Below are 13,634 nucleotides of genomic sequence, written 5' to 3'. Positions count from 1 at the left end.
TCAGAGGCTGCTCCAGGGCCCCCAGTCTTCCACTTCAGTTCGAGGCTGGAGCTGGCAGAGCAGGAGAGCAGGGAGTTGGGGCAGGTCCCAGAGCCCAGCCTGGGGGTCCTCTGCACCAGGCAGCCTTCTTCTGATACCTGGGGACTGGGGCTGCAGAAGCAGGGCTCCAGGCCCCCAGCCCTGCCTCCCTGGACAGCTGGAGGCAAAACCCTGGCCCCGGTGAGGTGCTCTCCTGGGCTTTTATCCCTGTGCTGGGAGGGGTTGGAGATAAGGCATCAAAGGCTTTTGCAAATGTACCTTTAAAAGCTGGGCCTGTTCTGCCTGCTGTTTGTGTTACTGGATTGATGGATGGGGTGGGAGGCGGGTGGGGGGCACTGGCGCCCAGATAAATGGGTCACCTATTAATATGGCCCTGCAAAGCGGGGGTGGGGGGTGGGGAAGGGGAGGGGCTCCTGCGAGGTCTGGGGTTGCTGTTCCCACCCTCACTGAAGACAGAGTCCTGATGACCTGGCTGGGGGAAGGGGCAACTGGCAGTGGGCTTGGCCTGGGCAGTTGGAATGGTGGAGGGGGCCTGGGATTTCTTCGGGGAGGGAGAGGGTGTGGCACCCCCAACCCTCCCTCTGAGTGGCCTCAAGACCAGGCACCCTATTTAGAAGATTCCTTTTGATAACGCAAGAACTGTAAGGACGACCCACCTTGCAAAGCAGTAAAATGCTACAAATAAGGCCAAAGTCTCTTTTTATTGTCACCTCTTGTCCCCTCCCCAGGGTAACCTCTGCTGAGGCTGACTGCGTTTCCCCCCAGATCTTTCCGTGTGTAACCACCTACCTGTGCATTTTAATCATCTTAAAAGTGCACATTTAGCATAATTCCAGATTTGTGCAATCAACACCACTGACTCCAGAATATTTCATCATCCCCAGAGCAAGCCCCGTACCTGTTAGCCATGACTCCCCACAGCCCCTGACAACAACTAAACTGTTTTCTGTCTCTATGGATCTGCCTGTTCTGGACATTTCATATTATTGAATCACACTATACGGTCTTTGCTGTCTCACTTTTTCATTGAGCATAGTATTTCGAAGGTGCACCTGTGTTGTAGCATGTGTCAGTACTCCTTTTCAGGGCTGAATGATATTCCACTGTATGAACAGATGTTTTGTTTATCCATTTACCTGTTGATGGACTTTTGTTTTTCCCCCCACCTGTTAGCTACAGGGAATAATGCTGCTATGAACATTCATGGACACATGTTTTACCGATCACCTGTTTTCAGTTCTCCTGGCTAAATACCTAGGAGTGGAAGTGCTGGGTCGTATGATGACTTCTTCTTTAACTTTTTGGGGAGCTACCAAAGGATTCAGAATTTTAACAATGAGGTGATTTAATTGAGCAGTTGGTGAGAACCACACACAGTCTTTAACATAGCATGTTTCACACAACCTAATGTTGGAGTCTTCTGGGGTTCTTACTGAAAACAATTGTTTATGTGTCTATTGTGGTCATGAAATACAGGTCAAGAATGACAGATGGTAATCAAATAGCTGGAGAGAGGTAGACTGACGGACAGGTACATAGGTGAATCGGTGGATAGAGAGGTAGATGGCTGGATGGATGAATAATATTAATAGATGGATGGATGGATTAATGGATGGATGGATAAATGGATAGATGGATGGATGGATGATGGATAGATCAATGGATGGATGGTATTAATAGATGGATGGATGGGTGGATCAATGGGTGGTTGGATAGATGAATGGATCAATGGATGGATAGACAGATGGATGATATTAATGGATGGATGGATGGATGATGTCCAGGCTGGTATGGAGACTGAGAGTCAGCAGATTGGAGGTGAGACCAGAGACTCTTGTTTTAGCAAGCTTTTAGGTGGTTTGTAGGATCAGGCTAGGCTTCATTCCATCCTGACAGCTTCAGGGCATTCCTCCACATGAGCAACCTCACTGAATTTAGCCATTTCTACTCACAGACTTTCCTGTTGCTTCCATTTCTTAAAAAATTTTTTCCTCCTCCCCATGGCAAGTGAGACCAGGCATCTAAGGCATCTAACCTGTGCCCCCTGCATTGAAAGGCAGAGTCTTAACCTCTGGACCCCCAGGAAGTCCCACTATGTCACTTCCATTTCTGGGGTTCGTTTTGTTTTTCACCTGTGACAGAGTGCTGGAGGGCAACTGATTCTTGCAGAAAGATGAGAAGTGGAGTCTCAGGTTAGGATCCATCCTGGCTTGTTCCAGGCTAGAGGGCTGTGCCAGTCCTGAGCTGAGCCATGCAGGAGACCAGGTGAAGGATCCAGGTTGGCCTGTAGAGTCTGGACAGGGGGCTGACGGAGAGCAAGGGGCAGGAGAAGAGGGCTGTCCGTGTGGCCAGAGTCCCTGCCAGGGCTGAATCTGGGTGAGGAAAGAGTATAAAAATGTAAGGCGGCACTAAAAGCTTCGCAATCAAGAGACATAATGTACATTTCTGGGGTTTGATTTTTTTAATTTTTATTTTATTTAAAAAAATGTTTTAAAGATTGTTTTTCGATGTGGACCATTTTTAAAGTCTTCATTGAATTGCAGATCGTTAACTGCCCTGGTGTGTGTGTGAAGTTCTACACAATCTCATCTCCTCTGTAGTTTCCCAGACCTACCACCAGCGCTGAGATGGTGTCCCCAGTACCTACTGTGACCTTTTTCCCTTGTCCTTCTATGAACACCCCCTCTGGGGTCTCTGTCCCTAAACCCCGGCAGCCACTGACCTGTTCTGCATTTCTAGAATCTGTCATTCCCAAAATACTCTATGGGATTGTGCTGCTTGTGCCCTTTGGGGACTGGTGTTTGTATCCGTCTTTTTTTTTGAACTTTTTATTTTGTATTAGGGTATAGCTGCTGTCATTTTTTTTTTTAAGATTTTTATTTGTTGTGGACCTTTTTCTTAAAGTCTTTATTGAAATTGTTACAATATTGTTTATGGGTTTTTTGGGGGGGGGTTTGGCCTCAAGGCACGTGGGGTCCTGGCTCCCCAACCAGGGATTGAACCCATACCCCCAGCATTAGAAGGCAAAATCTTAACTGCGAGACCACCAGGGAAGTTCTCTCTTGATATTGTCTTTTTAAATATATATGTATTTTAAATTTGCTATTCTATTTATTTTTGGCCGTGCTAGGTCTTTGTTGCTGTGAGGACTTGGCTCTAGTTGTGGCGAGTGGGGGCTACTCTCTAGTTGCGGAGAGATGAGGCTATTCTTCATTGCAGAGGCTACTCTTCATTGCAGCGGCTTCTCTTGTTGCGGAGCACGGGCTCCAGGCTCTTGAGCTTCAGTAGTTACAGCTCCCAGGTTCTACAGCACAGGCTCAGTAGTTGCGGTGTACGGGCTTAGTTGTCCCACGGCATGTGGGATCTGGGCATATCAGGGATTGAACTTGTGTCTCTTGCATTGTCAGGCAGATTACCACTGAGCCACCAGGGAAGCCCTGATATTGTCTTTTGTAGAGCAGATATTTTCAGTTTCGATGAAGTTCAGCCTATCAGTTTTCTCTTTTATGGACTGTGCCTTTGGTGTTGTATCTGAAAAGGCATCACCTTGCCCAAGTCATCTAGGTTTTTTCCTGTGTTATCTTCTAGGAGTTTCTTAGTTTGCACTTTACATTTAGGTCTGTGATGCATTTGAATTCATTCCTGTGATGGATGTAAGGTCTGCGTCTAGATTCGTCTTTTGCTGGTGGAGGGGCGTCCAGTGATTCCAGCACCATTTGTTGAAGAGACTGTCTTTGCTCTGTTGTGTTGCTTTGCTCCTTTTTCCAAGACCAGCTGACTGTGTTTATGGGGGTCTTTTCCTGGGCTCTCTGTTTTGTTCCATTGATCTCTTTGTCTGTTCTTTCCCCAAACCACTCTTTCTTCATTAATGTAGCATTTTAGTAAGTTCTGAAGCTGGGCAACCACTCCTCCAGCTTTGTTCTTCTCTTTCAAAAATTTTTGATATTTATTTATTTATTTGGTTGTGTCACGTCTCAGCTGCAGCTTGCAGGACCATCCCTTGTCAATGCGGCTTGCAAATCTTAGTTGCAGCATGTGGGGTCTTAGGTCCCTGAGCAGGTATCCAGTCCCAGCCCCTGCATTGGGAGTGCTGAGTCTTAACAACTGGACTACCAGGGAAGCCCCTTCTCCTTCAGTGTTGTGTGGACCATTCTGGGCCTTTCGCCTCCTCTCCATGTGAACCTTAGGATCTGTTTGTTGGTATCTACAGAGCAACTTGCTAGGATCTTGGTTGGGATTTCACTGAATCTTCCACACCCTCCTGAAACAGCCTTTGCTGGCCCTGGGGTAGGGGCTCTGAGGAGCGCAGAGGGGTTTGGGGCTAAACCTGGTGTGCTTTGGATTGTCACCCACTTCAGCTTTGTTTTGGGGACAACGGGGGTGTTCGAGGTATCTGTCTCCTGGTGGATTTGATGAGAGAACACCCATGTGAGAGGCCCAGGCAGTGCCGGGCCTGCTGAGTCCTTGCAAATGTGCAGTCTTTTTTTAAAACAAAATTTATACATATATTTATGGCTGTGTCGGGTCTTAGTTGCAGCATGTGGGATCTTTCTGTTGTGGTGCTAGATCTTCCCTCTAGTTGTGATACGTGGGCTCAGTAGCTGCGACATTCAGGCTTAGTTGCCGGGAGGCATCTGAGATCTTAGTCCCCAGACCGAGGATCAAACCTGTGTCCCCTGCGTTGCAAGACAGATTCTTAACCATTGGACCACCAGGCAAGTCCTCTCAAATGTGCAGTCTTGAGATTTCTTTGTTAGTTGCCATTTTGGAGGTTAGTGGCTGAGGAGGGCACTGACCCCTCAGCCTTGCAGCCGAATGACACGTGGGCTTAGGGAGCAGGGCTGTCAGCGAAGGTGGTTTCGCCCCTGGACATGGCATCCTGGTCACCAGGGCTGTGACGGCCGCCCGGAGCCCGGCCAGCAGTTCTTGGCCTCTTCGCCTGACTCCAGGAAGCTTAAAACTTGTTTTTCTGCTTCCTTGTCCCCAAATATAAACAGCCTGGACCACAGTGGCTGAGCTCTCGGGCGCTGCATGTTTGAGCAGAGTGGCCCTCGCTTCCTGGAGCTGCGGGAATTTATGGGCACGCGTAGTGAGGACTGGAAGTCACAGCCAGTCAGGGTGGCTCGATCTGGGGTTTTAGGAGAGGAGGCAGGGGTAAGGAGGTGTCTGTGATGAGAGTGACCCCAGCCCTGAGCTGGGCTGTCCACTGGCACCTCACAGATAATAAAACTGCATCTTCCTGCAGTGCTCGGGCGGAGGGGGGGTGTGGGGGGTGGGGCCTTGTGGACCAGGATGTTGTAATGGTGCCTTGCGGCCCGGAGTGTGATGTCAGAAAGCCATGGCCCATGCGCCATGGATCCCACACACATCATAAAGATACATTAATGGGCCATATGTCTTTACAGAAATACTGATATTGTTGTTTTACGAGAAATGAGAGCTGAAAATATTAAAAGTCAGAATGTTAGGGCCTTAAAAAAAAAAGTTAAATGATGAGGACGTGGGAACGGAGCTCACAAACTGTTCTTGCTGGTCTCAGCATCCTGGGGGTGAGGGGCCTGTGATGGACGTTGCCAATCTCCAGCAGCCCCTTGTGGGCTGTGAACCCTCTAGGAGCCTCCTCCTTGGGAGGTTTGGGGGGTACGTGATAGGATGAGGGATGCTGGGGTTGTCCAAACATTCACAGGCCAGGCCTGGGAGGGGGGCCACCACATGTCCAGGGCTGAAGCCTGGGAGCAGGAACTGGGCCTCCCATCAGCCTGGTCCTCTGACTCTGGGAGCGGCTGGAATGCACCGAGGACTTCCTTTCACCCCAGTTCTTCCCAGAAAGGGGATTTTTCTGGCTCCCCATCAGAGGGAAAATGCTCTGGGGTCAGAATTTGAGCCTTTATTTTATGGATTGAAGAGCTTGAATGACCCTCTACAAATGAGCAGATTAGGGGGCCTGAAGGGACCATGATGGTGGAAGTCGGGGTGGCTGTCCCATACCCTCGAGTGGGCTGTCATTCCCCCCGGGCGCTGAGAGCTTGTGAGGACAGGTGATGGGCTGTCAGGTGAATCAAGTCTCTCGTCCAGCGGTGCTTCTGTCCCTGCTGCACTCCCCGGAGTTTGCTGGTCATCAGGGTATTTGAGCTCTGCCGCCCGTGTGTACCCAGAACACTGCACACCCAGGGTTAGACTATCCCAAAGCTTTGATCAGGCTTTATTTTAACTTTTTAAATTAAAGTGAAATTCCCACGATTTCAAATTGCCATTTTAAAGCAAACAATTTGGGAGTATTTAGTACCTTCACAACACTGTGTGACCATCACCTCCATCCAGTTCTAAAACATTTCTATTTCCCCGAAAGGAGACCCTGTATCCATCAAGCCTTCACACCCTGTTCTCTTCTCCCTGCTGCTGGTGACCAAGGGCCCGCTGTCTGTCTCAATGGACATTCTGTGTAAATGGGGTCCTACGATAGATGGTGGCCCATGTCTGGCTGCGTTCACTCAGCATCGTGTTACTGAGACTCATCCATGAGGGAACCAGCGTGGTTCTTTGTTCTCTTTCATGACCAGCTGAGGTCCATTGTGTGAATGGGCCATACCTTGTTGATCCATCTTCCTGTGATGGACACACAGGCTGTTCCCTCCTGCGGCTACTGTGAGCAGCACTGCCGTGACTGCTGGTACATGCGTATCCACGTTCCTGTCGTCTGTCTTTCCCAGCCTCTAGTCCACATTCGGCACCAGAGGTGAGCACAGTCACACGGCGGGTAACCTCTGCTGGTCAAAGTCACACATATGAGAGGCACCCACCGGGTCCCTTTGTAGTGGTCACTCTGTTTGCTGAGAGAGTTCCCTCGAGTCGGTGGACTACACTAGTTTATCTGCTCTCCTGTTGATGCAACTTTTTGAGTGGAGCTGCTGTTTGTGTGTGCCTTTTGTGTAACGTTGGTTTTCCTTTCTATAGGCAAATACACAGGAGTAGATGGATGGTGGTTAACATGGCATCTCCTTGACTGTAGGAAGCAGCCACGCTGCTTTCCGCAGCGGCCGCTCCATCTGCATTCTGGCCAGCAGGTATGAGAGTCCAGCTGCTCCAGTCTTTTCCAACACAGAGCTGTCAGTACTTTAAATTTTAGCCATTCTCAGGGGGTATTGATCCTGCTTTGAAGCTAGGACAACTGAAGCTCACAGAGGTGAAGTCAGCTGTCCAGGGTCCCATGTGGAGAGACTCGGAGTTCGCCTGCGACTAAGCCCAGACTCCTAGTCCCGAATCACATGGCCTGTGCTGGCACCCCTGTCCTGGAACAGACTGCAAAGGCCTCCAGAGAAAGGTCCATCCAGTGACTGACAAGTGGACACTTCAAAATCTGGGGAGACAAGCAGGACAGTGTTCTCACCCCTAGACAGACCGGGGGCCAGACCAGCGGGAAAGACTCTTTGAAGCTTCAGTAATAGCAAGTCATATTAGGCTTCCTTTAATAAACCCCTAGAGGTGGGGATGGTAAGACTCCTCCCTCCCTTGAACCCAAGGCTGGTGGGTGGCCAGGGGGATGGACAGAAAGTTCCCTGACCTTGAGAAGCAGTGGGAGCCCCCAGAGCAGGGTGGGATGCTCCTGGGACCCTCCCTCACCCAGGCAGGCCTGGCCTGGGGCTGAGGCCTGTGTGGTCCCCACATCCTATGTTGCTTTCCCAAACACGCACAGTTACATAAACCGTGATAACACTTCATAAACATTTTTCTAACATGCGGAATGTTTGACATGAATTTCAGCTATTTTAGAACTAATAAACAATTGTCAATGTCACGGCCGACACGAAGCAGAAGCCGCAGGGCTTTATGGAAGATCAAAGGCGGAAGGGACGACCTCCTCTTCAGAGAAGAGGACACAGAGTAACCCGTCCTGGTCCTTCCGAAGGCGGGGCCTTCTGAGTAAGCTCCGATCTGGGCAGTTGCGGCTCCAGGGCCCCTTCCCACCGGGCAGGCCCCTCGGGTTCCTGGCTTCCAGATGCTCATTAGGACTCACCGCTGCCGTCTGCGCCTGTCCAGGGAGGGCCATCGGGGCGGAGTGTGCTGGTCAGTGAGCAACAGCAAGCTGCCGGGCGCCTCGCCAGCTGCCCGGCCTCGGGGCCCATGGCTGGCGCCAGGGAGCTGGCCGGCGGAGGCCCAGCGCTGCTCCGGAGATATGCTGAGTTTGTGAGGGGCCCTGGGCATCAGGACACCCTGCTCCGGGTCTTCCTAGGGGGCACCTGGACCTCCTTCATCACTGGTACCGCAATGTGGCTGGGGTCTGTAGAGGGGGCCCCATCCTGGGGCTCAGCACCCAGGAGTCTGAGGGTACCATGTGGGATGTGTGGGAGCAGTTGCATGGGGTCCCCTGGAATCACTGAGGCCCCATCCTTACAGGGCAGCACGGCAGAGCCAGGTGTTCCACCTGCTTTCATGTGAGCCTTGGGGAGATGTGACGGACGCCTCTCACCCCGCAGGCTCTCGGAGCCCAGGCTGGCTGAACACACGAGTGAGGGAAGGAGGCCACTGCCCTGATCACTGCTCAGCTTTGGGGACCCCTCTCCCCAAGGACCAGGGACTTGTGGATCCTGAGTCACAGGTGGGGCATCTCATTCGCTCCCCCAGGTTTTGTGGCGGATACCCTGCTCAGCCCTCCCATGCTTGGCGTTTAGATCCTTCTTTGTCCTGGTTCCGGTGGTCCTTGAGTGTGGTTCCAAGGCCGCCTGATCTGCTGCTCTGAGCACAGCTCACGCTTCTGCCCAGCATGGCTGCAGAGGCCCCCGTAATGGAAGTTTGAGGCCCTTGCCTCCCCCCGCCCCTGCAGCCCCCACCTCATTCGCAGGAGAAGCTGGAGCCCGTGATTGGCCAGGCTCTGCCCTCTTTCCCTCTTTTCTCCCCCAGCTGGGTGCCTGCCTCAGGGCCTTTGCACCTGCTTCCCCCCAACGCTGCCAGGAGATGAGGGGCCTGGCCTCCCCCAGGCCACCTCCCCAGAACCTGCCAGTTGTTGAGGATGAACTCTGACCCCCCAGGAGGTCCTGACCTTGGAACCCATGTGTGTGGCCTCCTTTGCAAATAGGGTCTTTGCAGGAGTGATCCGGTGGAGATGAGGTCACAAGGTGGCCCTGATCCAATGACCAGTATCCTTAAAAGAGGACATCCATAAGAGACATGGTGGGAAGCTGCATGCTGACAGAGGCGGAGAATGGAGTGATGTGACCACAAGCCCAGGGATGCAGGGGCTGCCTGCAGCGCCGGGAGCAGGGAAGGGCTGGAAGGATCCTCCCCTGGAGCCTCCAGAGCAGGCACAGCCTGTTGATTCCTCGATTTCAGACTTGTCGCCTGCAGGCTGTGAGAGAGTGGGTTCCTGTTGCCATCAGACCCCCCAGTTTATAGTCATTTGCTTCAGCCGCCCGGGACACTAACACCCACATGACGGCCACTTGTAAACACGTCTGGCTAGACAAGTAACTGAGGAAACATCTTCTCCACTGGTGATGATCCAGGTTGACCTCACTGCCCAGGGCTTTCCCAAGTCCTGTCCCCTCGGGCACAGACCATGTGTCCTCTCCAGCCTGGCCAGGTCTCACCCATACTGCCTCCCTCTGACCCCAGAATCCTTGGGCCACCCCAACCCAGTGCAGCCAGGCCTTCCTGAGTGCATGGCCGAATACCTGGGACCTCCTCCCCCTGGGTTCCTGCTAATCCTCGTGACCCAAGGGGCGGGGAGGAGGGGCTAGAGGGGGAGGGAAGGGGCCAGCACAGCCTGTTTCCAGGGTCCAGAGGCTGATGAGTGGACCCTCGCACCTGGGACTCGTGATTACTCAGGATGGTGGTGAAACCTAGCCAGGCTCAAGGGTTTCAGAGGGACGTTTCTGTTGTCAGCAGCCCTTTCTCTGGTCTCCTGGTAGCCGCTACTCCTGTGATGTGGGGAGGGGCCCTGCGGGTCATCACTGGCAGCACCAGTCATCACAGTACTGCTGGCTGACTTTTGGCCCTACAGATCTGAGAGCCTGACTAGAGGGGAGGCACTGGGCTGCCAGGAGAGGCCAGGCCTCCCCAGGGCCCCCCATTCCTATCCACAGTGCCCCAGAGTTTGCCGCAGGTCAATCCTGCCTAGAGGCCTCCCAAAAGGGTGAATGCACTTTGCCTGGAGCCTGGTGGATGGTAAGGTGGGTGAGCCCAGGGGACAAGCAGAGGCACGCCCTCACTGGGGGCCTTGGCCATGTCACCAGGAGCCCTGGGCCTCTGGGCCCTCGAATATGGAATGGGACTGCCGGGAGGGAAAATGAGCAGTGTGGGTGATGTGGCTGCCATGTGGACTCACAGGCTTGCATGTCCCCTCCCCCTGCCACCTCATCCCCCCAGGATGTGGCCCATGCATCAGCCCTGGGAATGCAGACAGAGATGTGGGGTCAGACTAACACCTCACTTGGCAGCTTAGTATTTTGTACTAAGTGGAGCAACCAGGAGACGTCCCCAGGTGGCCAGCCCCCTGCTGTGCTCTGTCCATCTCCCCCCCCTCCCCCATAGCCTGAGGGGAGGGTGCTTCTGTTGTCTGCAGGAACCAGCAGGGCTGCTCGGAGGCACAGAGAGGTTAAGTGACTTGCCCAAGGCCGTGCAGCCAGCATGTGCAGGCCTGGGATGGACCCATGGGGTGTGGTCAGGGTCCTCACTCCTGACCAGCCTGCACCTGCCCCTCCCTGATGCCGTGGCGTGTGCAGGGGTGGGATTGTGCAGCTAGGTCTTGCCCCTGGATGTTTGGAGAACATGTGGGGCCAGCGCCGATGGCCTGTGCTGACCACTGTCCAGTTGCTGGCCCCATTGGTAAGGCACGCGCCGGGCACAGGCTGTAGGACCTGGTGACTCTGGGACAGAGCAAGTGCTTCCCTAGGAGCCCTGGGGACCTCCCTCTATTCATCCCTCCCACCGAGCAGCCTTCATCCTCATCCTCTTTGCGACCCCGTCTGTTCTGTCCCATGTGGGTGTAAGAACTGCATGAGGGACCTATGGCCCATTTCTGGAGCCCGGAGCTGGCTAAGGCCCTGGGGAGTCCACCACCCCTTCGGGGGGGGGGGGGCGTGGGCACATGTGACACTGGCTCTTGGTCTGGACCTCCCTGGGCAGGTCCTGGGCCACGTCCTGTGGCTGTGACTGGTCACCGTTCGCAGAGGCGGACCCAGTGGGGATGAAGGGGCTGTCCTCTCATCAGCCGCACCTCTGGCCACCCTGCTGTCATCGGAAAATCTGAGTCTCCCCTCCCCTGGCCGCTGGCTCCCCGTCAGTTCCCTTCCTTCCCGGGGGCATCAGCAGACACCTCTGCCTGGCAGCAGAGCTGGCACCACCTCCGCCCCACCCAGGTGGCTGGACCCTTCCGGGGTGTCTGCCAGGAGGCTGAATGGAAAACCCACCCCATCTGTCACTGACGAGGGGACGTGGGGGTTGCTGTGCCTGGGGTTTCTGTCCTCGGCAAACACTGTCTCAATCTTCCTCTTTGGGAAGGAAACTAACAGTGGAGTCCAACTGGCTAGGGTTTGGGATGGAGCGAGGCCACCTCAAGATTCTGCCTCACTGAGTGTCATGGAGGGGACCCAGAGTCCCTGGTTCCCTTCCCTCCCCTCCCCCACCTCTCCAGGAGACGGACAGGGCCAGCTCTCCCCCTCCTCTGGGAGGTGGGCAGGACCAGCTCTCCCACACCTCCAGGAGGGGGGCAGGGCCAGCTCTCCCACACCTCCAGGAGGGGCGCAGGGCCAGCTCTCCCACACCTCCAGGAGGGGCACAGGGCCAGCTCTCCCCTTCTGCACCTGGCTTGAAGCTGGTAGAGAACTGAGCTAGGAGCCCTGGTCAGGAGGAGATAGTGCTGGGACAGTTGCCCTGAGTGCAACCTTGGTTCCCAGACTTTGTCCCAACCCCGGGACCCGACAGATCAGGTTCCTTGGAAGCAGAGTCTGAGATGAGACCCCTGTGCAGTGACCCCCTGGGAGGGTTCTCAGGGAGAGGTGGTAGGATGCAAGGTGGAGCGGGGGACACCGAGCAAGGAGGTGGTCTCAGCTGGAGACCAGCTTCAGCTTGCTCCTGGTAGGGGGTGGGGGTGGTGGTGGTGGTGGTGATTGAGGGCCCTCTGGAGCAGGAAATACCCAGAGTCAGTCCCCTGCCTCTGTCTGTCTGTCTCGAGTCTTGGCTGCCCCTGCATGGTGGGCATCTGTCCCCAGGATCTCCTGGTCCCCCACTGCCCAGGGCTATTCTCTGGAGTCGGGGCAGCTGTGAGCTGACATGGTCACTGATCCGAGCCGCTGGGAGATGGGCGGTCCACCGTCATGCCTGCCCGTCCACCTTCTGCACCCACGCTCCAGCCCCGCGTGGGAAGCGGTGGGTCAGCCCTTCATCCCACGTCCATCGCTGGTGCCCTGGCCTCTGCATGGAGGGGCCCAGAGAGGAACCAGCAACTCAGGATTCATTTCCTGGGGGCGGGCCCAGGGACTCTTCCCATGAGAAGGGTCTCTACTGCTTCTCTTGAACCCGAGTGGGCTTGTCTGGGACGCACCCTGCGGGAGTGATGTTGTACTCAGCCCTGCCTGCCCCCAGGCTCATCCCCTCACAGTTGTCACCCTGCCCTGATGTCCTTCCTGGCCACCATAGGGGTGCGCATTCCCCAGTCCAGCGTCCCCACCTGACGCTCCCCTGCCTAAGCCCAGCGGTCTGGGAAGGTCCCAGCACCCATAGTCTCCTCCACTAGGCACCAGCTGCTGCCTGAACGCTCTGTTCATTGGAATGCTGCCCTTTGGTTTATGGCTGTTTTTCTTTTCTCTGGGACCTTTGCACTGGGATCCCCATGCACCCCGCTTGTGGCAGATGTCTCTAGGGCCATTAACCCCCGCTGCCCCGCCCAGGGCGCTAGGACGTGGGCCACCTTTCCTTGACCACCTGGCTTTTCTTAACTGACCTCTGCCTGTCCTGGTGTCAGAGGAGGTCTGGGCCTGTGTGATCTGGGCCCTGCAGCCCCTGTGTTCCCCACCTTTCCGGGGCAGGTCTGTGCCCCAGGAACCCAGCAGCCTCTGAATTTCCCTGAAGAGGCTGCAGCACTTGCTGGTGTGTTCCTGGGGGACCGACAGTGCCAATTTTATGCTGGGCCCCAGGTGCAGGGATGGCCACACCAGGAGCCTACAAGACCCCAGTGGGGACAGTCTAGGGAAGGGGCAGACCAGAGCCCAGGCTGGGAGTGTGAGTAGGGAGGTGGGAGATGAGGCCTCCGGCAGGGGTTTGCAAGGAGGAGGCAGGCAGAAGCTGGAGGGTGGGTAAGTGTGGTGCTTGCTGGACCCTGGGGAGCCAAAGGGCTATTACATGGAGGACTGAGCTAGGGAGGCAGACACCAGGGAGGATCAGGAAGGCAGGGGTTGCGGGAGGGAGGCTTCAGGTCACCTGTGGCCTGAGGGGCAGAGTCATCTGCCAGAAGTAGAGCCTCACTTAGGGGGCGGGCCAGGACACTCTTTGGGGAAGATCAAGGATGACTCTGGGAAAGATTGAGGGCAGCAGAAGGGGGCGACAGGGGATGAAATGGTTGGATGGCATCACCCACTCATTGGACACAAGTTTGAGCGAGC

Source organism: Odocoileus virginianus, chromosome 9 (assembly GCF_023699985.2).
Source record: "Odocoileus virginianus isolate 20LAN1187 ecotype Illinois chromosome 9, Ovbor_1.2, whole genome shotgun sequence".
NCBI classification, from domain to species: Eukaryota; Metazoa; Chordata; class Mammalia; order Artiodactyla; family Cervidae; genus Odocoileus; species Odocoileus virginianus.
This window is presented reverse-complemented; position numbering follows the sequence as displayed.